Raw genomic sequence first — 26,741 nt, 5'->3', positions numbered from 1 at the left:
GCCAAAAGCGTACTACGCATGCTGCAAAACGTCAGCTTGCAAAATTTCCACTTTAAAAATAAATTAAAGAAATTTGCAGTATAATGCGAGCTAAGAAGTTTTTCTAATGCTAGCAACTCAAAAGCAATCGAGCTCTAAAAATAAATATGCACTACTGTAGTCACCAGATTCTGCTTTTCCCTAAAATCTTCTTTGTTTTTATCAGCCACCCACCTCAATCCATTAAATTCACCAAACATCACCAAGCTGGCCCGTTACAAGCACAGGAACTGGGGTTTGCTCGCAGGAATGCTCGTTAGATCCCAACACTTCTCCATTTCATGCTACCCACTGCCCTTCTCATCCTTTGCCTTAATTCATAGATTTTATCATTTCCTTCAGTCTGACAACTGCTTTCACACAAATCAGTATCAAAGAAAGTGGCTGAAACCAGAGACCACTGAAATACAGCTAGAACGTAGCCTTTGTTAAAAAAACAAAAAAGGAGGAAACAAAGAGCTTTTGAAGTGGGTTTCTCTTTGGGGCTCTTTAGTTTGCAGAAAATTAAGTTACCAATAGTAATCAATTTTTTTTTTTGTCCTAATTTGCTCGAAATACGGCCTATGCACACGTATCTCAACAGCCATCTCTGCTCAGGACTAAAGGAAAAGTCCATGCTGAGTGCATTTTTGTACTGTAGAGATAACAAGGCTCTGCATTATACAGTGGGAAAAGTCAGAAGAAACGTTTCCATTGGGATTAACGGCGAGGACGAGCCCAGAGCACAGTCCACAGGTAAAAGCATCTCAGCATCTCCACCTCCCACAAAACCAGGCTTGCTCCTCCCTCATTACATTTTGAAGGGGCACCAGGGACTCTGAAGTGCAGAAATAAGACAACCACGAGTAAGTGGAAAGCTGAGTTCATTAGGAACCCACTTCCAGTGTCAGCGATGGAGAAGAGGATGGCAGAGCAGAGCCAGGCTGCCACACACCTCTCACATCCCTGCAGCCTCCAGCACCCACACTGGTATGGCACAGAAACCCCACACAGCTGGGCATAGGGACACCAAATGGAGATGGGAGACAGCTGTCCTCCCCTCCCCATCCCTCCTACCTTGTTTCCACGCGGGGCTGGGCCACTAGGGCAGAGCCCAACAGGCAGAGGTGCCAATGTCCACACCGTGCCATGCTGCTGATGGCAGGTACAATCCAAGAGCACGTGTGGATTCAATACAAGTAACCCCCTCCACAATCCAGCAGCAACACAGCATAGCCCTGGTGCAACAGGACCTTCAGCACCCAACCTCAAAATCCTTCCTGAGCTAACACACGCAATTGTTCACTTCAAAAAAAGAACCATTTGGAAAAGCAGTTTTTAACAGACTTCCACAGCACTGTGCAGCTCTTGCTGCTCCACTTGGGATGTTCAGCCAGCCCGAGGCAGGCAGAGAAACACAGGACCCACAGCCACCCACAGCATTCCATAAGGTGGGACCACCACTCTGGAATACAGCAGACCCAAGGGCCAGTGTAGCAGCTTGCAGGCTTTACAGACAGGAATGAAAGTAAGATGGAAGAAAAGGATTTTAGTTGGCACCGACCTGACAAGACAGTGTCCAATGAAGGGTGAGAGTAAAAAAGGGAACAGAAACCGAGGGCAGAGAGAAAAATCTGTCAGAGGAAGTGTGATGCCAGGAACTTCTCCAGGACCCCATGGCTGGATGCCAACTCAAAGCCTCCAAAAAAATTCAGGCAACAGAGCCCCTAAAACCTTCCCGATTAAAGAAATCTGTGCAGGCTGAGGTTTGTCAAGTCATACTTGTGCTTGCTGTGCCTGCTCCACCACTCTCAGCCAGAGGTCTCAGCTTGGAGTACTCCTCTGGAGAGGGGACCCAAGGCATCCAGTAACTTTGGCAAGGAGAGACGTGCATCCCCTACAGCATCTGTGTAACTCAGAGAGTGTCTGAAGAGCTCTGCAATACCAAGCCTTAGCACTGCTAATTGCATATACCATACCCAAGATCATCAACGTTGTCACCCATGTGGTACATTACTATATGGTCAATCTCCCTAATTATTCTTGAGTTATTTTTTCCAGTAGATCTACAAAATTATCAGCATAAATCTCAAAACATTTACCAGTCAACAAACTCAGCACAACAGACATAATCTTGGCCCTGACAAATAAAAAGGCTAAGGAAAACGTATTTATTTGTAGCAAATGTCCTTTCCTATAACCATCAAATAGATTACAACTGCATTTCTTTCCTCGCACTGCACGCTGGGATCCAGGCATTTAACTAGCACACACTACAGTTCTGGATTAATCATAAATAGAATATATTTTTAAGTGCATTAATTATGTAACAGATGCTTCCAGGATTCCAATGGAGGTAATTTTTAAAATCCCAGTGTACAGTTTTATGAATCTGTGCAGTTTCAAGGTTGTTTTTAATTTGCACTCAATACTACACTTATTTAAAACTAAGAGGTAATCAACCACTGCCTAGTTTTTTGGTTTTTTTTTTTTTTTTCAGTTCAGGCTGGAAGGTTCCTGTTGGAAACCCCAACTGGTAACAGAGGATCCTCCCATTTCTTTGCCATGATGGTGGGTCTGAATAACAAGCTGTGTGAACGCAAGAATTTTTCGTTTGCCTTCTATTATTTCTCCTCCTCAGATTCCTTTCTGCCATTCAGAAGTCTTGGTCTCCTCCTGCACATTCCCACTCACACAGTAGATGTGATTCAGTGCACCCAGCACACATGGAGGCCCTGACAGGGACAGTGGGGCACAGACAGGATGCTCAGGGTTTCCAAGAAGCCCTTTATTTATCGATGGGGTACCATGAACAGTTGGACTCAATGATCTTAGAGGTCTTTTCCAGCTTTAATGATCCTAATTCTATGAAATAACTCTCATTGCTTTGAAAAATGGAATTAAATTGAGCTCACTTAGAGTTCTGCCATACTAGAGAAAAATGGGGTTTACCTTACTTACCTTGATAATAACAAAAATGGCATACCCAGCTCCTGGCTACAGCACTCTGGTGACAGGGACCTGGATGGGACAATAGAGATCTCAGCAGCCTTTGGATGGCTGCACTGGAGCACCCTGGGGCACAAGCACCACAGCCTCCATGTGTTGGATGAGAAGTTTGCTTTCCTTTCCATCTTTGCACTTCTCACAACTCCTGGATCCAAGTCACACATCTCCTCACAGAGCTTCATCTCTGCATCTGTCTGCAACGCTTAATTTGTCATGACTTGGAGGGGCATTTTTCCAGGCATTCACTGCATGTGCAGCCTGGGAAGGGGCAGAGCCCATTCCCTGATAACACTGACTTGGACTCTCCCTGCAACAAACTCTGGTCCAGGAGGTGAGGGGAAAATACAGGAGCACACAGAGCAATTAAGGTTCCAATCAGATGTGGTGCTGACACATAAGAATGAGCAGTGAATAACCCTAATGCAAGGTGAGGGTTATTTAGGAGCATACAGTAATTGCACATGCAGAATGTGGAACCTCAGCACATGGTGAAGAGGGGGTAAGGACAGGAAGGGTTCAGGACCACAACTCTGCTCACCTGCACATCAGCTGCCCCCAGGGATATCCACTCCTCAGGTCAGGCACAAACCAAGCAGGAAGAAAGGGTGGGTAACAAGAATTTTATTCCTACTAAATATTTTCTTCTGGCTGCTACTTCTTTCCAAAAATAAGGGTAATAATTAAAAGTGAGGGTTAACACTTTGCTTGCTCACTTCACAGCCTGCACATTCAAATTCCTCAACAAGGCAATGCAAAAACAGGCAGTGAACAGGTTGAAGTCAGCTGGAGAAGGTAAATAACTTTGTGCAACACCAGGGAGGCCCCAGGGCAGGCAGCTGGGTGCTGGGCTGGGTCTCACTTCCCTGGGCACACCACAGCCAGTCTCCATCAGTGCCCAAGGACCCCACTGACAGTGAAAGCCCCGTGGGCTCAGCCCTGGCCGGGGCACCTGGCCTTTCCTCACACCACTGAGGACTCTCCTCACCCCAGCCTGCCCCAGAATTATCCATTTGCTCTGAGAGGGTATGGAGAATGCCCAGCTCACCTCATCACCAGAGTCACACAGCAAGGTGTGGGGGCAGTCAGGACACCCTGCAGTGCTGCTCTGTGGTGCCAACCCCTCCCAAAACACTCTGCTGATCCACCTGCATTGGACCATAGGGAGAGCAAGGGAAGAGAAGCTCACAGGGACAAGAAGGTGCCTCCACTTGAGGAGGGAGACCAGCCCTGAGCAGACAGCAGGGTAGAGGGACCAGGTCCCTGCCAAACTGCAGCATGCCCTCGCCCCCATCATCCCTATGACACGGGAATGCCAGCACCATGCCAGGTTATCACAAGGTGATAAGGCTCCTGGGCTGTACCTGCTTGGCATGGCTCGAGCAAGGCTCCCTCGGGGCTCCTCTGCTTTCACTTCCTATTAATGTGCACCTGCACCCATATCAAAAGCAGGAAAACCATAAACTGTATTCAAAGCTTTACTCAAACCCCCATTGGAAGCCTGAGTTGATGCCAGTGCACCCAAACACCTGGGCTCACCAGCAGCCCTGCTGGTGGCACTGCCTGTGGCTGTCCCTGCACTGGAGCCACCACAGCCACCCACACTCCCCAGACACCCCCGTGCCACACACACCCAGCACACCCATCCTGCACAGCACCCAGTGAGCACAGGGCATGGGACAGACCCTTTCTGGGTCAACCTGTTCCTGAGCTCTGGCCACCTCTCTCCCTATCAGCTTGGCTCTCTAACTCCACAGGCACATGGCAGGCTGGGCACAGCTTTATCTGAGTTTTATATGAAGCTGCATTTGCTTATCACACAGATAAGTTATTATAAAAACAAGAAGAAACAGCAGCAGCCAGTCACCCGGGTATCTCAGTGCCCTCAACTCAAATTCCCAGCCTCTGGACCAGTTCATCATCCACAGCTCACAGGGAAGAAGGAAACCCAAAGAATACACGATGCCAGGACATGCACAGTAACAACTTCAATACCTGGCACTAAGGGAGCAGCGTCACATTACCAATTAGAGGAAACCCACACCTGGCAGCTTTGGCAGGGTGGCCACACCAGCAGGCACTGCTGGGAGCATGCCCCAGGGCAGCTGAGCATGGAAGGATCCTCTGCACAGACTGAGAAGAGCACATCCAGACACAAAGCCTCTGGCAGAGGTCTCACATTACAACAAATGCTATCAAGTGGCCAAAGGGGTGGTCCTGACCCCTTCAGACCCTCCTCTGATCTCCAGAATCCAATGAGGATGTTCAACTGGCAGAAAACTTTTTTTTCCTGCTTAAGCTAGTTTTCCACTGATCCAGCTTTCTGTGCAGTCTCACCTCTGGTCAGCTGAAGCACAGGAGATGCAATGGGAAGCACACCCAGGGACAAGCTGAGTTATCTGAATCTACTTAACTGCAAAGTGAACCAAGCCCTCGCTCTCTACGGCACCGAGCGCGCTGTCAGATAGTCAAATTGAAAGTTGCTTTCATCTGAGCAAAAACAAAGGAGGCAAAGGCTTTGCAAGGAAACAATTCTCACTTGACGCATGTCACGGAGTTGTGAGCACGCCTGAGTCACGGCACACGTGTGGACCATTGTGAGAGATGTGTCCTCCTCCTCAATCTGCCGAGAGCACCACCAGGCAGAGGTTGAAACATGCGGAGGTGATTCAACACCGACGAACAGAAACACTGAGACGTGCTGTTCTTAACACAGGGGCTGTACCTGACACCGCTTTTATTTACTCAGAAAAGTTTTCTGCCCTCTATGACCTTCCACTGCCAACTTACCCACGTGTTAAGCACAATCTCCATCCCACCCTGGATGGCTCACTACAATCCAACAAATCCTTCCAATACAGGAAGACTTTTTTTTCTTTCGGGCCTATGAGAAATGTAAGTTGAAAACTTGAATATTACTTGTTACCTGACAAAGCATTATACTTTCTTTTTGCTTATGTCATCAACCAGGGGAAAAAAAAAAGTCCCACAAAGAAATGGAAGGGGAAAAAAATCTTCCTACCAGAATGTAAATATTTGTGCATAGCAAGAATGAAGTATTTCCATGAAGCTTTCAATAAAGGAAAACTGCAGGCCAAATTTTACCAGCAGATACAGGCACATAACTCCAGCTAAAGTTACTCAGAGCTGCCCAAGTTTCTGAGAGGCCAATTCAAGCAAACAGTGCTCATGTCCAGAAGGACTGTGAGCTCAGGAGCTGAGGCCACATTCCCAGCTCTTTTGAGAGAGGCAGACGAGATCTGTTTCATATCAGTGAAGAACTTCAGAGATGAGTCAAACCTGCAGGATTTGCTGCAATACTCGCTGCAAAAGAGGATGTGAGAACTGGCAAGTACGCTGTGTTTACTCACTGTGCCATCTAATTCTGGAAACTCGAGCTGAGATTCAGCGATCGAGCACGACTCCAAGGGGTGGTGGGAAGATCCTGGCCCTGTTACAAAGCCACTCGTTGGGCTAAACTGGTGGCATCTGCTCAAACAGGGCCATGGGCTGACCCAGACAGAGGTTCTGCAGCTGGCAAGAGGAGCCTCCTCAGGGCAGAGGCTGCACCACATCTGCCTCCAGCCCAGGGACGAGCCTCCGCAGGCACTGGCGCACACGAGGAGCAGAGATGCTCTAAAAATCACGCACTGCTTCAGTTAATGACACAGATTTACTCTGGGTGTTAGCCTGTTTTGCTAAAAAAAGCCAAGCAGATTTTTTTTTCCCTTTTTTCCTGGTGCAAACTGTCCTTTATAGAGACTATTAATATCCCTCTTCCTTCAGTTTAAGCTCTACTTCTCTTCCTTGTTCTCCCACTGACTTAAAAGATAAGTTGCAAAACGAGATCTAATTTATCTCTATCTTTTGTCCTCATCCCTTCCCTCCTGTTACTGCCTGGACAGGCAGACTGCTCTGTAGGGAATCACTGCATGGAGCACAGAGTTTATATTTGCTGCAACACTCACATTTTTAAGCAGAAAATGAAAGATTTTACCTAGTTTATACTAAACAGAACCCCTTTGGTTCTGGCCTCATGTAATTAATTCTGAACAAAGAAGTAACTTAGATAAAACACCTTGCTATAAGCAGCCACCTCAAACTGCTGTGAATATTCTTCACTATCAGACACCAGTGAAGACAACAGCAGTGGATGGTGGCTGCCAGGAGGTTATGCTGAAACAAATGCATTTTTATTTTTCCCTTTAAATTACAAAAGATTATCATTTTACTCAGCAATGCCCCTTATTAAATTGAAACTCTCCACATCAGAATTAAACACATCCTATCTACTCAAAATGAAGTGTATTATTTATCAGTAATATTTAATGACAAAAACCTGATAACTTTTTCCGATTATACCACTGATTTCCTCCAGTCATGCATCATTGGCTCTGCTGGTCATTAGCATTATCACAGTGCATAAACTCTGGCTTAGGCAGCAAGTTTGATAACAGAGCCAGACACCTATAGCTACCATTTTTCAGTTTGTTCAGATTTACTAGTTTACCTCTCTATGAGCGCGCCTTTATCTAATGGCATCGATTAAAATCCCTAAAAATCCTAGACAGTAAATTTCCATTTCCATGCAGCACGCTTCTGCACACTCAGAATCCCTCAGTAAATATAAAGCACTTGCTGAAAAATCAGATTTCCCCTTCAACTGGCTGAGGACCCTTTTCCTGAAAGACTATACTCCAGCCAATCTGAAAAATAAATAGGAAATATTTAGCCTTCTCTGACTGTTTAATGCCAGGAATACACTGGATAGGCTTAAGATATTTTAGTTTAATTCACAGGCAATGTTCCATTTTAACTTCTATGAAATAGTATTTTTGAATGCTGCAGATACAGGTTTTATAGAAGTGAAGAGAAAAAAATCAGAACAGATAACATGGTATAAAATCAACTAAAATATACCAAGATGGGTTTCTCCCATTTTCAGTTAAATCCTGTAAAAAAATGACGGATTAGAAAGGTTTCCTGAGCAAGACCAACATTCCTCACACTACTGGACTTCAGAAAACTTGAATAGGTAAAGCCAGAGAAAAACTTTAAAATACTTGTACAAACAATAATTTTGCTGCATATTTCTGACATTCCTCTTTCAAAGCCTTTTAGGTATCAAGTAATTTATCACTGAAAAATACATTTGTTCTTTTCCAAACCTACAATTCAGGAGCTTTACAAACTTTTATGTTATCTGAACACACATGCACAGGCATATCATTAAGAACTAACAAAAAACAATTTATTATGAGCTATTTCAGAGCCACCTTCTCCCAATACTCATTTAATTCAATGACAGCAGGATAGGGCCCCTGACAACTCTCTGATTAAAATTAATTACTAAAGCTGTTAAGACATTATTACTATTGCAAAACTTACTGTGAAAAATCTCTCATCTAAATCTGCTAATGCAGGTACAGGCCATGATGTTCTGCACAAACATCCAGAGAGATTCTTATATGTTACACACATTAATATTCTAAGACTTCATTATTTAGCCAAACTGATTTTCTTTTAATTTTCTTTATTTTTTTTTTTTAACTCAGTCCATCCAAGTGAGCTCCCATGATTTCAGCAGGGGTATTTAGAACCTAGGCCACATAACTGAAGTTACATCTGCCTGTGTTATGGAAATACAACTATTTATGAAATTCACCTGAGGGGGAGGAATAACTTACAGTACACTGATCAACAGTTTGCATGGTACTGTCTGAAGGAGCCCTGTTTGAGAAGAGCTGTTATAAAAGCAGAAAGTATCAATATTAACACAATTGGTGCCACTGGGTTATGCTATTTGCTGGTCAGAATCCATCTCTCACACAGAAAATTTCAGTTTGGGTGTAGCTTCAGTATCACCAACTGCAGTATTAGAGGTTGGGACCATTACACAAGAAACAGCAGTGGTTTGATGTGGTTAATCCCAAATTCTGTGATTTGCTGAGGCAAAAAATGGATCGAACCCTGGCAGTGAGCTTGGGAGCATGGGATGCAGGAGCGCTCAACAGCCCCCTGCTCCTCTCATCCAGGGGCTTCAATCTGATCCTTCAAAAATGAAACAGTGAAAAATACTGTCATTGTTCTCCTCTGCCTGTCTGCTGCTCTACCTGCACCTGCATTGTCCCCAAAACACACTTCTGACCTGACTGAGCACCAGCCAACGTCCAAACCCTGGCCAGGCACATCCTCTCCTGGATCGCCAGCCTTTCCCACACAAACCCAGCTTCACCGTGCTCCAAACCCAATGTCTGGAGCCACTCCACAGTGCCCCACAGCCCCCTGCACTGCACTGCTCTTAAGGGGATTTCTACCACAGGAGGATTTACAAGACTGATTTTAATGGAATTTTTCTTTCCAGCGCAAGTATAAAACGTGGGAACTGGGCTGGACGAGCTGCCCGAGCGGCTAACAAAGATTTGTCATGAGGTTCATGGAAGACAGAGTTCATGACTCACTGTCAGTGAGCTCACTATTACAACATAAAAACTATTATTAAAAATAAAAATGCAAGTACCAAAAGGAACACTTGAAGAAGGTTTTAAGTTCTTAATCCCAAACAGAATACCCTTGAAATGAGGTTCACAGCAGGCCCACTGGACAAAAATCCACAAAAGACAATGTTTCTATCAAAAATCTATTGGAACAGCACATTTTAGATGAAAATCCCCTTCCCTATTTCTGCTCCCTTGGTATTCCCAGGAGTTCCTTAGGAAGAGGTGTCTCACTCACACTCATCTCCCAGCTTTCCAGCAGCAGAAAAACATACACTTCACATTCACTGTGCAACACCAGGAAGATGCTTTTTAAAACTGACATGGGTTCCTAAAGAAATATCAGTTAATTACTTAATCCTCCTTAATGGAATGATAAACATCCTTTCAGCAAACAAGGCTGTGATGATTTAACGTTTTACTGCACTGGGAGAATTAACCCCGCTCGTCTCCCTTCTGCTGCGACCGCTCGTTTCCTTAGAATCAGTTCCATTTATTCACTTCTGCAGAGCATCCCCTGCACCTAGGCAAGGGAAAAAACCAACAGACAAAAATCTGCCTCGGTGTTATTCTGCCAAGGCCTGACCCCCAGACTGACAGAAAAGCGGGTGGCCTGGACACCCAGGAAATCAAGGTATGAGGCAGCACAGAGCAACAAGCCCCAGCGTGAGCCTGGAACAACTTCATCAGCATCCCAGGAACACCACTTCAAAAGGAACCAGGAAGGGATGTTTGAATCCCAGTTCAGACAGCTCCTGAATCCCTGAGAACCCTGTGGCTGTCGTTCTGGCAAGAACAAAAGTCCTTTCAGGGCTCCACTGCTCACTGATACCAGACCCAGGCTCAGACAGAATTCTGCAGGCAAGTGTTGTGCAAGAAAGGGAATTCAGCATCGATTTTTGTGATCAGATGTTTAGTGGCTGCTCTGAACACTCCAGCAATCCCCCCTCACCATTTTATCTTCCTTTATCACAAGCTTTTTAATAGAGACATGACATTCTGCTTACTGCTGGGCTCTCTCTATTTATCTCTCTCTTAACAACGCTTTGGCATCATCAGCTCCGCTATCTAAATCAGCAATAGTGCATGTCCGGTCACATAAAACCGGAGAGGGCTTCCCGAGATGCCTTGGGAACTCTGACTACTCCAGTTTACTGATGTGTTAATATGCCCCATCCACTAATTAATGAACAAACAGCTTAGCCAGGGAGCTGGGGGAGGGACACCAACACGAAGACTGTGGAGAGCCCAAGGAAAGACACTTGACCCTAATTGTTAGCAACAAGATGACAAGACTGATCGGGAAGTACAGCTAAAACTCAGATCCAACATGAAAGGAAATGTCTGGCGAAGAGGGGAAAATGAACGATGCCATTGGAGGCTGCAGCCAACCTGCCACACTGTGCCACCTTCTGTCGGGCTGTCAGCACTCAGTGCCCAGCACCTGGCCCGGGCTCCTCAGCACCATGCTCCCATCACATCCCTGCTCCATGCCCAAATCCTCATCCTCCTCCTGCGACCCTGCAGCTCCAGGGTGTACACTCCAGCCAGGAAAAAAAGGAGTTTGTTCCAACCCATGACGGGCTGATGAGAAAGCGTGGCTCACACTGCACCTTCCCAGTAAAACCACCTGCAGAATTCCAGCCAATGGGTTTTAAGAAGGGCCAAAGTCTGGCTGAAGTTTTAGACAGACCCAGTTTTACCTGGGGCAAAACATTCTTCATCTTAAAAACAGCCTGGACCACATAACACAGCAGATATGCCTGCAGATGCAGCAGCAAGAGAGTGCTGTGCGCCGAGTGCACTTTGGGAAACACTTCCATATAGAGTTCAAACCCTCAGAAAAAAGGTTGTAAGCTCTTTCTACCTGAAAAATCAATTCAACTGAGAGTCACAGCAGTGCAGGAGATGCTGCAGCACCGTGCTCTGGGACACACACCCAGGAGAAAGTTGATTCACAGATGGCACGTCCAGCGCAGACACACCGCACACTGCAGAACCCCAGTTTTCAGTGCCAGTTTTTTAATTTCAGTGCCCATTTTTAAAATTCAGTGCCTCTGAATTAAACTAACTTAGTGAGGAAACAGGTTCTCCTAATAAAAACACACCAGCGAAAAGCACAGACAGCACCATTAGCAGTAAACAATACACGGGAGAATCATCCCAATAAAACATTCTGGGTATTTATTTGTGTTGCTTTCCAAGACCATTGCAATGGAATGGGAAACTGGAAGGGAAAAAAGCCCACAATTAGTTTCAGAATAGCACTCCCAGAAACACTGTAGCCTATCAGATCTAAGTAAATATTTTACGATATGGGTTCCATTTCAGTAGATCTGTCAAGATATTTACAGGGCTTGACAGTATTTCTGCCTTTAATTAAATTTTCACACACATACTTTAATGTAATTTAAATAGATTATTAGTTGTCAGAATATAGTATAAATTTTGTTTACGATTTAGTTACTTTAAGTACTCACATTGAGGAAACTCATTTAACCCCCTGACTGAGGAGCATTAAGTGTTGAGATGAGACTTCTAAAGAGCTTCTACTGCCCTTTGCACTCTTGCAATAATCTTAAATTACTACAACCTAATTGCAATTTCAAGGCACTAAAATGGAGATGCTTTAAAAACAGCACCAGGAGGGTCAATGAGAGGAGAAAAATTATTTAGTCCTCCTCAGGTACCTCTTAGGGAGAAACTGATTTTGCCCGTGCTCTTCTCTTTGCCCATTTTCCATAGAACCCCATCTTCATTTGCAGAATGACGCGGAACAAAAAGTCATCAAGATTATTCTGGATACTTGCCACATCCAAACAGCCATTAGACATAAGCCTGCTCACTTGCATGCATGGAAGAGACCCGTGCCAGGAGAACAGAAAGACAAAACCCTAGAGCACATTTGCAGAGAAGGATGCACACGAACAGAGCCAGCAGCTTCTCTGACTTGGGAGCTCCAGTGCTGGAGTAAGGAAAAAGAGCACATGTTAAACCACTCCAGAAATCCCAACCAACAAATAACTGATCTCCGCAAAACAGCACAACCAATTCCTCTACAGCACAAAATACATCTTTTTAAAGTAAAAGACTACAGCGATCCCACAATTAAGTTTCTCCTCTAAGGACTGCATGGTTTATTCCATGCTGGCTTTTTCCCCACCTCTCTCTACACTGGAATCACCTTGTTACCTGCAGGAGCTGTAATTCCCAGCACAGCGAGCTGCGGGAATCGAACCACGCAGCGAGCAGGCTGCGAGCAGCGCTTCTGTCAGCGCAAAACCAACCACCTCTAGCAGCAACGAGATCTTCTCCGTCTCTTCTTGCAACGAGACACTTCACAAGGCTCTGGCCAACAGAAAAACAATCAGACTCACGATTTGAACGCCGCTGTGCCTCAGCACGGCCGGCGCTGACGCGCATCCTCGGTGGCACGACGTTAAGGGCTCCCAGCCTGGCCATACCTTTCGAAGCACTGGAATAAAGTTTGCTTGCCAGGACCTCTAAGAACGGTCTCAAAGACGCTGCTGATCTCTAGTGCGCAGCGTCTCTGAATTCCACCTAGCAAATGCTTTCTGGCTTCTCCTGCATATCACATCTCTGCCGAAGCGCTCGCCGGGTGTGAAAACACGCTACTATACGTGGAGGGAGGGGGAGAAAAAGTTTCAGTGATACCAGTTAGTGGCACAGACCAAAAGCCAAAGGCAGCGACATCAGCAGAAGCCCCAGCTGATGCCAGCACACTCTGGATCAGGCCCAGGGCAGCCGACTGCACCCTCAGCTCAGCCCTGGGGACACAGGGACCATACCGTGCCCACGGGTCATGTTCAGAGCAGGGTGCCTCCGTGTCCCCACACTGCTGACCACCCCCTGGGCTTCTCCTCCAGCCACCAGCCCCTTCCCACCTGATTCCCCAGCAGAGGCTCGCAGGGAAAAGCTCTGGGAAGCAACCTGAGAGCAAGGCTCATCTGAGGTATAATTAAAATGCGCTATTTAATTCAGCTTAAATACGGACAGCAAACAAAACCCTCGTGCACCCGAGCCCTGCAGGGCCTGATCCCGCTCCCCCTGCAGTGAGAACCCCCGGAAAACTCCCTCCCAGGCACCCTGTCTCTGCACACACGATGCTGGATGTGCTGGGAAGGGCAGGAGAGGCCTGAACAAACCCTGCACCTCCAAAGACACCCAGCAACCTGCAAAAACACCACCGAGCCTTTTTCAGCCCTGGCTCAGCTGCATAAAAATATTTCAGCTCAGTGCCTTGAAGTTGCAATTAAATTGTAGTAATTTAAGATTATCACAAGAGCAAAGGGCAGCAGCAGCTCTTCAGCAGACTCCTCTCACCACTTAATGCTCCTCAGTCTTGGGGTTAAATGAGCTTCTTTAGTATAAGTACCTTAAAGCAAGTGAATCGTAAACAAAATTTATACTATTTTCTGACAGCATATAATCTATTTAAATTTATTAAAGCTTCTTGGAGAAAATTTAAGATGACAGAAGTATCATTATGCCCCATAAATAACCGGACAGCCTTGCTGAAATAACTGTATTTTACATACAAATCCTACATATGTGTGCGCATATGTTATTTCATTTGATACACAAATACATGCTCAACGGATATTTCACAAAAGGAATTGTGTTATCCAGTTCAATCTCTCAATATAAATGACCACAAGAGGTACGAATACTAAACAGAAGATACATGCCATATATTTGCCTTTTTACTACCAGCCTTTTTTGTAATTTTTACAGTGCTATGAAACAGGAGTAATTCAGGAGCTACAAATGTTTACAGTATATCACATCAAGGATGATAATGTGAATTTTAGCTCTGAAAAAAGGTGATCCACTCTATGAGAAACGCACATTGCGGCGTGTGCTGCACGCTAATGTCCGATGCACAATTCCCTGCTCAACTTCCCTGCTCCTTCTCCTACCAGGGCAAAACCCAGCTGTGTTACGGTTACTGGTGGAACTGATTTAAGCAGAAAATGTTTATAGATGTTAAAAAACATTACACATTACGCAAAATGGCTTAATAGCATACATGTGCATGTTTAATGCGCATACTTTTTATTGTCTAATTAAAATATAAACCATAAAAAAATCTTTACAGGCTTTAGAGTAAGTTATGCAGGACAGTTATGAAATCTTACCTTACAGAAAGTATAAAGTACTTATTGTGAGATCTGCACTGCTAATTAAAAAAATGCTTATGCAAAAAGATTTAGGATTTCTTAATTCTTCAGCAGATGTGCACTTGGTCTGCCTCCTGATTAATATACATGAAGGTAACAGCCTCTTACTTGGATTTTTTAAAAAATAGATATTTCCATTGTTTTAGAATACTTTAAAGGACTGAAAGTGACACATATTTAAAGTTTGAGTTCAAGTGTTTGAATACAAACATGAAACTGTCACACAACAAAACTAACCTCACTCCCCTGGTTCATTTCAATTAGTACCTAAATCCTAACTGTTTACTGAAGTAAAATCAAGTGCCTATTAATACTCTTTACTGGTATTTTCACTAAAAACTACACAGTAACAGTCTCTGTGATACAGCCATGAAGACACATTACACACAGTCTTGTAAAAATCCCTGCGTATCAAAACCAAGGTCCGTCCTGACTGCTTGGCAACATGTTTGAAGGAAAGATATTACAAGTTTTCCAAACTCTAGGAATGCAGTCATCCAATATACAGTGCTTAATCAGAACCAAACTCTTCTATTATACACCAACACAGAACTTACACACAGAGAGAAAAAAACCAAATCCACGTTTCCTTACAATTCAGCGATCCAGAAATAAAAGCTGAATTCCACAGAACCTTTAGGTTTTTCTGCATTGCACTAATTTAATGCCTTCTTCTCTGCAGCTCTAGACAGCGTAAACATAATCAAATCCTAAGCCCCTCTGAAAGTGTAAAAATGCACTTCAAACCATCATCACTTTAAAAAAAAACAAACAAACCCCAAACCCCAGCCCATGCACAAAAAACTAACTTTGCAATCAAAACCGTAAGCAACAGAAAGCCTTGTTTGAAATAGTAGTTATTTTTCTCAGAGTTATCCTTTGGTTTCACAACAAAGATCAGCATTTGTAATGGTCCATTTCTGCATAAGTGAACATATAGCCTTGCTGCCTGATCGAATAGTCCAGAGCTTTCAGTGAGGCAGCTCCTGACAACAGCCCAGCAGCAGCTTTGTTTGATCTCTCCTGCCTTCCTTAATCTGGGTTGTCAAGGTTCACTTGTTGGAGGCTGTTTACTTTACTTTTTCCAGAAAAAAAAAAAAAAAGTGATTTTTTTTTTCCTGTCTCTCATACAATGACTAATCCAAAGACTAAGGGGGAAGAATGCTGCCAATGCAAGATGTTAAAGCTACAATACCTTTTTGCAATGAGATTTTAGCCGACACCTTTTGAATGGTAACTAGTGGAGAGCTTCCTCCCCCAGTGCCCTGGTCCATTCAATATGGTTGGGAGATAGTTCAAACAAAATGTGTAGGGGAAAAGCTTCAGAGGAGAGAAGCAGAAACAAGTAGCCCCAATTTCCCTGTCTTCCCCCAAATTGCCGATATGCACGGTACCTCCTTGCCCACACTCGCTTCTCTGGGAACTTGAGTTATTTCAGGTTCTCTCAAACTTACAAAACATAAGAGCTTCTCAGCAGCAACAAAAACTTAATAAAAATAATATTAAAGCAAGCAAAACGCATGTTTTTCCAAAATATTAAAGTAAGCTGTGGATTACCAGCACAGGCAAAAAAGTTTTTTCGATGACATGCTTGCAACTTTGTCTAATTAAGCAGCTGTCACTAGTGACATCAACATTTGGTCAAATCAGGTAAAATTCAAGTTTAGAAAAACTGTGTGGAAAGCAAACACAGTTTAGAGAACTGTTTTAATATTTAGAACCATCCAGCACCCCAGAAATCAGCAGACTATATAGTGTAGACGACACGCTACGAGCAGTACACATCCATTACTCACTCCGAGAACAGTTACTAAAAATGAAACCTTAAACTTCAGAGCACAGAAGTTGGGCTCCAGCTTCTCTACAGAAGCGGCTTTGAGAGCGCTCGCAGGCGGCAGATGCCTCGGGTAGGGACGGGAGGGCTGCGCGCTGCCGCCGCTGCCGGGCTTAGAGGGAATCGGGGGGGAAAGGATGGGGAATAAGGAAAAACAAAAAAAGTAATCTCGCTCGGCTTGGTTCACTCAAAGCAAAAACACGCAATTAAAATCATTACAGCGAAGTGGCAGCAGAAGAGTCGCTGAAAGCGCGGCGCTCCGCAGCCCGCCCGGCGATGCTCTCCGCGCCGGGGCCGCCCGGTCATTAATAGTTGCCGGGCGGTGCGGAGGGGGATGCGCTGCGCCCCGCGGAGCCCTGCCCGCCCGCGCAGCTGCCCGCCGGGTCGGTTTGGGTTTTTGTCGGTTTTTTTGTTTTTGTTTTTTTTTTTTTTCCAGGAAAGAAAGAAACCCAGAAACCGGCGGGGCGGGGGTGGGGAGGAGGGAGGCGCGGACAGCCCGCTCGGCCGCCTGCAGCGCGCACCCCTCCGCTGCCCGGGGACGCGGCCGCGCAGCGCGGGCCGGCAGGTGCGCGGGGCGGCCCTACTTACCGGGCACCGGCGGCGGCTCCGCGGCGCGCAGCGAGCCGCGGCTCCGTCCCGAGGCTCCGCACCGCGGGGCTGCGCGGGAGGGGACGTGCGCACACACACGCGCGTGAAGGATGCGCGGCCCGCACCCGCGCAGTGAGAAGTTGCGCCGGGCTGAGCTGAGGAGGCGCGGGTGTTTATTCAAACACTTCGTTTCAGAAAAAAAAAAAAAAAAAGAGAAATGGGGGGGATGGGCGCAACGCGTCCCAGGGACCCGCGGTGGGGGCGGATGCGAGGCGCGGGGCTCCGCACCTGCGGAAAGGGCTGCGCGGGCGTAAAGCCGCAACAGGTGCTCGGGGAAGGGAGAACGGGCAGCCGGGCACAGCGCGGAGGGGGGGGGACACGGCCCTACCGCAACTTCTTGCCCCGAGTGCAGAAGTTGGGGCGTACGCGCCCCTTGCGCGGCGGCGCGGAGGGACCCGGCGGAAAACACGCGGAAAGCGCGAGCGGGGATGGGAGGGGGGCGGGACGCGTCGCATCCCACCACGGCGGGGACTGCGCGCAGCGCGGGGCGGGGGGGAAGTTTCCAAAGTGGGCGGGGAGGGGGTGCGGGCGGCCCCGCAGCCCGGGGAGGGGGCTCCGCATCCGCGCACCGCCGCCCCACATCCCCCCACCCCCCCGGTACCGCGGCGGCGGTCGGGGAGGGGCGGCCGGGCACGTGGGGCCGGCGGGGAGAAAAGTGCAACAGCCCCGGAGGAGCGGGGAAAGTGTCGGGGGGCGCCGGACTCACCCGCAGGACTCGGCCCTGCCGCTGCCCAGCACGGCGCGGCCGCGGCGCGGGCGGGCGGGCGGCGCGGAGCGGCGCGGGGCTGCCTCCGTCCCGTCCCTCCCTCCCGTCCCTCCGGCACGCCGAGCCCGGGCGGCGCGGCGGCGTGCTCCGCCGCTCGGTAAATAACAATAGAGCCCTCCGCCCGGCGCCGCGCCCGCGGGCCCCGCACGCCGCTCCGCCGCGCCCCCGCCCCGCGCCGCCCCGCGCCCCCTCCACGCCCCGCGCAGCCCCGCGCGGGCGGGCCGGGGGCGGCCCGCGACACCCCCGCGGAGGGAGATGTTGTTATTTTTTGCTGTTGTCAGTCTCTGACGTCACATCCACCTGCTGGGTAAACAAGGCTAGGCGCAAGGGAAAAATAATAATAAAAAAAAATAAAATAATAGAAGCGGGGGGTGAAGCGCGCAGGGGGTGAAGGGCGAGAGCCCCGCAGGCGCGGACCTCCGCGAAGGACGGCCGGGGGGGCGGGGGGGGGCGGGCGGGCCGGGGGAGGCGGGGCGGCCCCACGGGGAAGCGAAAGTGGCGGTGGAGCGCGCTGCGCATCCCTGCGCACCCCTCCGCATCCCGAGGGACAGCTCAGCGCCCGGGCCGGGGCCTCTCCGTCGGCGGGGGCGCAGCTCTGCGTACCCCTACCAACTTTTCTGCAGCCGCGCGGGGTGCAGCGGGGTATCGGGCCAGCGGAGCTGAGGGATGCAGTGGATCCCGGAGTGCCCTCCGCGGGTACCCGCGGAGGCGCCTTACCTGCGCGGAGCGGCGAGGCGAGCGCTGACCGCGTTCCCCCCGCAGCGCCCGCCGCTGTGGGCGCAAACACCGCTTAGACACACTGCGCGGGTGCGCAGCGTCGCGCACCGGCCGCTGAGCGGGACTGACCCTCCCGGGGACGGGGCTGGGTGCTCGACCGGAGCAGTTCTGCGGGGGTGGGTCCGCATCTCGGTGGGTACGCGGAGCGGCAGCGCTCTGGCCGCGCCGTCGGGGCTCCCGAGGAGAGGGGCGGCAGCGCCCGCGGGGCGAGCGCGAGAGGGGGCAGAGCCGGGACCACCCGGCTGCCCCAGCCCGGCGGCTCCGGCACTCGCGCACCGCCAATTTTAACAGCGCCGATGGTCTTAGCGCGGATTTGGAACCTCTGGCGGCGCAGGAGCTCCCTTGACGGCGGCCGGAGCAGGCGAGGGGAGCGGCCCCCGCGGGCAGCACCTCGCCCTGCCCGGGACCCCGCTGCCGGCAGCACGGCGGCGCCGACGGGACAGGGGTCGGTCGTCGGGCGCCCCGCGGGGATGGAGCACGTCCTGCCCGGCGCTGCGGGCTGGAGTCAGCGGGCGGCCGCGAAGTTACCGAGCGACCGACTCGTTCGGGGAAAAAACTCTTTCCTTGACCCGCCCGGCTTTCTGACCTCCCCATTTTTCGGGCGATCGCGTGTGGCTGCCCGCAGGACTGACCCGGGGCCGGGGGCGATAGTTTCACACACTGTCAGGAGTGGTACCGCGGGGCCAGCCGCGCCCGCGGGAGCCCTGCGCTGAGCCCAGCCTCTCCCCTAGTCCCGGTGCCCGGTCCCCGTCCCCCCCTCGGCCCCGGCGGCTCTGGCAGCAGCGCCGGGCCCGGGGCGCCACCTCCCGGCGGAACGGCGGGAGCCGCGCCGGCAGCAATTAAGACCTGGAATTACCCTAATAGCGAGGTACTTATGCGTAATTCATTATATTTTAAATAATTGAGAGCGGAAAATCGCTGCAAATAAATATTTGCGGAGATGATGCTCGCGCCGCTGCCGGAGCGGTGCGCTCAGACCGGCGGGGAGCGCTCGGGGCCGGGAACAGGCAAGAGCCGGGAGCAGAGCGTTCAGCATCCCGCTTCTCCAGCCCCGGTACCGGAGGAGACACCGTCGTTTGTGTGATCGGCGGGACCACTAGCTTTAAAAGCAAACAACTTGTTATATTTTTTTAGTCCATCCGTTTCTTCAGTAGGAAGAAAAATGAGCTAAACCTGTTAAAAGAGCATTCTTTAAACACTCTCCCTTATACCGCTAAAAAAAATCCTTGTTTTACATTTCATCCTCGAATAAATGCTTATTGGCTACTTCTTCATCTCCTGTTTTTAACTTCACACATCCAAACCAGTATATCAACTCTGTAAAACATGATTAATTCCACAGACAGTACCTGCGGTGGGACTTCTCCCTCCCCCTCTGCCTATGTAGCTGCTAATTGTGCTTGAATTGTTTACTGCTGTATTGTTTTACAAGTGCCTGGAGAAAGATGCTTGATATTCCCACCACCGGCAGAACCATCCCAAGAGCAAATGCTTTGCAGATTTTGGCAGGGATGTACACAGGCTAAAACTACAGCTTGTTAGCTAAAAAAAAAAAAAAATTATGAAGGTGATGACGCCTCTGTAATTATAGGTGTTACTTGTTATAAAGTCAGAATGTTTTCCAAGCTACTGTAATGCCACACCTCCAATGTCCCAGGAGCCAGGCCTTGAAGTCCTTTCTGCCTTAGTCACTGGTTTATGAGGCTTTGCAGAGCACATCACCAGGCTGCATGGCGGGTTCCTGGCCCACCTGGCACTCCTGCGTAGGTGCAAAGCCCATGTGGGTACTCAGCTGTTATTTTACCTTTTACATCAGACATGATGAGATACACACTGTGTACTGCCCCAAAAAGTTGGCGGACATAAAGAGAAATGTACATTGGATTTACAGCCTGGTTTTATGATTATCTGACTTTTGTTTCAAATAAGCACAAGCAGTAGCAGCCCTGTGAGTATGCTCATACTGCAACTTGAGGTAAAACCTCTTCTTGGCAAAATGGTGGTTGCTACTTTCTACATTTCCTTGTTTTCAGCATAGTCAGGGCAAACCAGATCAGTCTGGCAGCAAATAACTTTCAAAAAAGTAGAAAATTCAGCTCCACCCATTACATGGTGCACATGCAAGGTAAAATAACTGGACCTTTCTTTTGCTCAGAGAACTTCAAGGGCAGGAAAGGTCAACTTGCCTATGAGGGGAATTTTAAAAGGTGTAAACATCAGCTTAGAGACTAAGTCCTGTGCTCTCAGCAACACTTGCACCAGCTGTAGTGGAAGCTGGATCTGTTCTCCAACTGGGGAAGTACCACAAAGAGATAAGGTGACACAGCAAAGGTCTCAAGTTAGCTTGTCTGGCAAAATGAAAATAATAACTTCTCCCAAATGAGGCTATAACCAAACCCAGATATTTTTAAAATGAAATATTGTTGCTGGGGAGGGGGGTTTCCAGCATACCAAATTCTGACCCCTCAGTTGCAAACGCATTTGCATCCTTCATCTGCTTTTGCTATTATACTTTCCCAGTTTCCCTGGCCACAGTAGAAGCCATGTCCTGGCCTGTGCTGGGAGGACAAGCTGGAACAGAACTGAGCTTCCATGTGCCAGGAGGTGCCTGGCAGGACAGGGCAGCCCCACAGCCACCCTGAGGGCTGGTGCTGGGCTGGCTGTGGCAGAGCAGGCAGCCAGCAGCGCAGCTAGCTTGGTGCTGCTTGTAAGGGAAAGAAATGGCTGTGCTGCCCCGCAGCATCACAATCCAGGCAGAGCAGGCTGCAGCCTGGCTCCACACACAGGGCAGCGGGAGTCAGGCACAGAATAAATGACATTTTGCTCTGTTGTGAGTCCAGAGGAGCTCCACTGCAGTCAGAGTTGGTTTGGATTTGCATGGGCAGTGCAGAGACATGAGTCTTGGATTCACCCCAAACTCCTCTGGGTTCCTGGTGGATGGGAAAGGCTCCCCACATCCGTACCCACACTAATCCTCTCTGCTCCTGGAGGTGTCCCTCCAGCCGCCACTGTACCACAAGCTACCCAGAGATAACTTTTCTATAGCACATTTCCATTTGGCCTGAGCTGCCAGCCAATACATATTTCCTTTTCCTGTGGGGGCAATGAATAGCCATTGTATTTTCGTTGGGCTATTAATCTGCCTGAATTTGGTCGAGATTCTTAAATGAATATTCATGGGAATTAATGTAATTTAATTCCTATTGCTTCCTGAATATAATTACATGCCGTACGTGAATTGGCAAACGCCACGACACATCCAATCTTGCTGAAAGTCCATGACCGATGAAACACCACGAGCTGGACACTCCTGCAGCACTGGAGATGCACAAAGCACTGCCAAGATGCAGCTTGACTTCAGGAGAAGAAACCAATAAAAGAGGGAAGATGTACACTGTAGGAAGCAAATACCACCTTGAGGGATGGAAAGTATGATTAAAAAGGTATTTTAATACAAGCTCTTCCCCAGGTATTTGTCTACATGTAGGGACTACATTAAATATTTATATTATTTTGAAAAAAGCTTTATTTCTTCCACTTTCTCACCCACAGAAAAACGTCTTTCAGGGCTCCTATCCTGACCTCTTCTGAGAGACAGCATCTCTTGGAAGAACCTTCAGCACATCCTACAAATAAGAAGTGCCCAAGTGCAATCCTCCTTCTCCCAGCAGTCTGCCTGCCCAAGTTCATGCTATTCCCTGAATACTAAAGCATAATCAGCTCTGTATTAAAGCAAAACCTGTCCCCAGCATCAGTGCTACCAACCCCTGTCGTAACATAACAAGGACTCTTCCCAAAATATTTGGGCTTGCCCTGTCACAGTAAGAGGCGTTCAAGTTCAGCGCTCTGTCAACAATGCCAGGTGTCTCCTGAACCTCCAGAGCCCGAGCCAAGAGAGAGAGCTCAGAAGCACAGGAATAATCATTATTCACATTACTAAAATGTAACGGAATGTTTAAACAGATAACGTAACACAATCCCTCACAGCAGAAAAAAAAAATACTGTTTATTATTTATCCCTGTCAGATAGAAAATTAACTCAATCTCCTGGAAAGCAAAAGCAAGGCTCCTTTTTTTTTCCCCCTTCTTTCTGCAACTGACAGCCATGAAAAAAAAAATTCTATTGTGGCAGCTGCGCCCCTTCAAAGGGCTGATGTTCGCTGTGGTTCTTGATAAACCAACTGGCAAATTTTGGGGGTGAAAAAGAAGTGACTTGAAGCCAAACACATCTAAGAAAAAAAAAAGCCTTGTGAAATCAAAAATCCAAGAACAATTTCATGTTGAGTCAATCCGAAGATTTCATTTCAATTTTGATTTTTTGGGGGAATAAGAAAAAAGACACACACCCCCTTGCTTGAAAATAAAATTAAAGGACATTTTGAACACAAAGTAGTTTCAAAATGAAAAATCAAAGTGTTTCATGTCAGAAGTGTCAAAACTAACAGCTTCAGCATTTGTCAGAGCTTTTTTGAGTTTTTATAAATGACAAGTTTGGCATGTGTGCACAGACCGTTTTGGTGCTGCTGAATCTGCATTTTTGCATGCAAAAAAAAATTGGTCGGGTGAAATTTTCTGCGGAGAAACCGTTTGCCATTCCCTTTGTGTGGAGACCAGCAGCACTCTCCCTCATGGCTGCACTGTGCAGGAGCGTTACTGACACCTCCAGCTCCTCTTTGGCTTATTAATAATTTACCCTTCAGTTTGCAGGACTCCACAGGCCGGGTCTTTTCCAGAACCAGCTCCCTGGTTAGCAGGAGGCGGTACAAAGGTTAGGAGAGACCGACTGTGCATCTCCAGCTTGATGTGCTGCTGTGTGACAGGCGGCCACAGACCCATCCTAAGGTGACATTAGGTAATTTATTAGCTTGGTTCATTACTGCTAAGGTCCCTTTCATCAGCTCGCTGCCTTCCCAAAGTGAGGGTTTTCCAATAATGTTATATCCCAAAAAGTTGGGAGAGGTTACAGTCAGGTTTACACCTTATGTAGCAGGAGAGCAGGGGTGGAAAGTGAGGTATGTAGCACCTGAATTAAGACATTTAATTTAAAATCCTAAATTACATAAAAATCTTAAGTTACATAAATGCTATTGCTATAAAAATGTACCAGCAAGCATTTACAATATTAGCAACTGAATATATTCTTGCTAGGAAAGCAGCAGCCACCCGGATTTTGCAGGTCTGCTTCCAGCCTAGCTGACTTTGCTGCAGGTTTGGGACAGTGCCTAGTCCCCTGGGAAGGCAGCAAATAAGATCTTCTGCAGATAGCAGACACCTACCTGCCTTTTGCTACCCAATTTCTGTAACGCTTTCTACATCTCTCTGATGACAGCAACACTTCTTGCTGTATCTTGACAACTTCTAATTAACCCAATCTCAGCATCTCTGAAGCTTTCAGAGAAAACCAGCGTGCTTCTCTAGAGCAGGAGACCAAATCCAAAACACCATCTCCTCCTCTGACCTCCAGCACAGCCTTTATTCCATGGGGGATTCAAACCCCAGGACATGTGCAGGGTGACTCTGCTAAAAGCCAGATCAGCTCCTTCCCCGCCTTCCTGGAAGGCAGCAGTGGAAGCCAGCAGAGATGGAAACAGATTTCTAACATCTTGTTGGCATTTCTGGGTCTGCTTAAACTCCTGCTGCAGGAGCACATGCAGAAATCTCCACGAGGACATGCCACACTTTCAGTTTCCAGTGGAACAAGCAGTCTCATCTCAGGGAATTGGTCTCCCCACTCCCTGCCCTGCTCTCCCCACAAGTTCAGCATTGCCTGTGAAGGAGATGCAGTAATTGCAGCTGTCCCTGTAAAGGGTTTTCTGTTGATGCTGTCTCCAAAGTGTTCTATGCTGAAATATTATTTCATCTCAACTTTTTCCACTATTATGACTATTTTTTAATCCAAAAGTCCAACATCAACAAAGATTAAAGCTTTTAGGCTAGTTACATATCTATGAAAACAACAGTCTCCTGTGTCTTGGGAGATAAACACTACCAGATGCTCTAGTAAACACCAGAAAGGGGAGAGAAGGGGGGAAAAAGAGAGTGGTCAGGAGAAGGAAAAGGCTGAAAATAAGTTAGAAATAGCAGAACAGGAAACCAGAAAAGTAAATTCCTGCTGTTTCTGGCTCTGTGGCAGTGAAGAGGTTAAACCCCAGTACACTGCCATCTCTAGACAGAAGTAGTTGTTATTGCATTGATAAAACCCCGGGTTGTGTTTTCCTTGTCCATTTTGACCCGTATCTGACGTTAGCATTGCAAATGATGTCTGTTGCCATTCAACTACTCAGAGTGAGTGGACAGAAACAAGACAGAGAGCTTAGCAAAGACGATACTAATGGAAGGGGTGGGGAAAAGTCTGATTTACATGTAATTAATTATTATTTATGTAAAAACCATATCGTTGTGGTGGTTCTTGACATCATTTAAAGCCTCTTTTCAAAAGAGGAGTCTCCCCTGTTAGTGCACTAATCTTTTCTGTGCTTCCAATATGAGCTGTGAAAACTGATGGCCCACCACCACCATTTGCAGGGTTCTCATCAACTGCCCAAAGGAGAGAAGGACAAGAGTCCTGCCTCCTTCTAAGCAGGTGACTTTGCATTACCAGGGCCATGGAATGCTAGAGAATTGTTCAGTGGGAAATCATCTGACCCGAGGCCAACACCATGCAGAAAAAGACAGAGTTATGCATTGCTATTGTGAAGAAGTTTCAGATTAAACAAATGTATTTTCTTCTGAACTTGTAAAATGATTAACTTATTTATTTCATTTCAGTATCTAATCACAAAATAATTACCTAACCCAGCCCCAAGGTATCTTGGCAATGTTGTTCGAGACACACTCCAGCACAGACAAAAGCTCCCGCGGGAAGACATCAATCATCTTCCTGTACAAATGAAACTGGTCCACAAAAATGAACGGCACGGCTCCACCCCAGCTCTTTCAAAATTCAGCTGTCTCAGCCAGAGCTCCAGCCCAGCTCCCAGACACATCCCTGCCCACTGGTTTGCACAGGAGCTAGGTCAAACCTCAAGTGCATGGATGACATATGGCAGCATGACCCAATTTATTCAGGCTCTGCTGGACAAAATCTATACGGTGGGAAGTTTATTGACAATGTCTCACTAGTTCTTTCTAATTTGCCAAAGAGGCTGCTGGGCAGGAAACTCTGTTAACCTCAGTCATGGCTGGGACAGATTAAAAGGAGCTGGACTCAAAAACAGGCAGGTCTCGAGCCACCTTCTTAATAAAGAAGAAATCCCCACAGCACTAATTGGAGCAATTGGATGGGGAGGGAACTTTGGCCAGAGCCTGGGGGCAGAGGCTGGACCGGATGGGACGGACAGTGCTCATTGGAGGGAGGGAGAGATGTCACCTGCACTCGTGGTCCCACTTAGACACTGCACTCTCTGCACAGCCCACGTGTCCCAGCACATCTCCCCACCCTCCCTCCAGAGCATTTCTGCACACAGCACTGCCTCTGCCCATGCTTGCCAGCTCACAGGGGACAGAGTGACACTGGTGGCTGCTGAGACAGCCCTGTGCTGCCCAGCTTCCTGAGGACACACAGGGCAATCCAGGTTTGCCTGCCACAGGCCAGGTATACCAAACCAGAAACACTGCAGGCAGAAACCTGCCTGAAGGTTCCCACCTATCCTTCTGCTTTTAGACAACAACACAACACATCCTGTTCTCCCATTGTCACCTCCTTGTCAACTGCTGTGAGCACCAAAGCATAGTCAATCCCGCCTGAGAAAGGGTAGAAATCTCCCCTTAAACATTTATTTTTATCACAAGTGAATAATTTCCAAACAGCACAAAACAGTATTTCCTTCAACCCTCGCACATCCCAGCTGTGGTAGGGTTTTCATCCTGGGTGAAATTGCTTGTCCATTTGTGAATGGGCTCGGGTACCCAGGCAGGCAGCTGATATTCCAGTTAGAAAAAAAAAAATTGCCCTGACAGAGAACCATCTTCCCCCATTGCATTATTTGTTTCGT

The 26,741-nt window shown here is 47.8% G+C and overlaps 1 protein-coding gene across 7 annotated transcripts in view; it reads right to left on the bottom strand.

Annotated features, from left to right (window-relative positions):
- The window catches only part of FOXP1 (forkhead box P1), a 377,320-nt gene extending 359,305 nt beyond the window's left edge, over positions 1–18,015 (bottom strand). The window contains exon 1 of one of the 7 annotated variants that reach the window (XM_050979145.1): positions 17,911–18,015. The gene's annotated coding sequence lies outside the window, so the exon portion shown is untranslated. Of the gene's footprint in view, positions 1–16,775; positions 16,877–17,144; positions 17,329–17,910 lie in introns of those variants that run through there. The other 6 variants (XM_050979151.1, XM_050979152.1, XM_050979149.1 and 3 more) reach the window with 6 other exon arrangements.
- Between the last annotated feature and the right edge of the window lie 8,726 nt (positions 18,016–26,741).

Source organism: Serinus canaria, chromosome 12 (genome assembly GCF_022539315.1).
Source record: "Serinus canaria isolate serCan28SL12 chromosome 12, serCan2020, whole genome shotgun sequence".
Taxonomy (NCBI): Eukaryota; Metazoa; Chordata; class Aves; order Passeriformes; family Fringillidae; genus Serinus; species Serinus canaria.
Note: the sequence above shows the minus strand (reverse complement) of the source record. Positions and strands in the feature narration are given on the sequence as shown.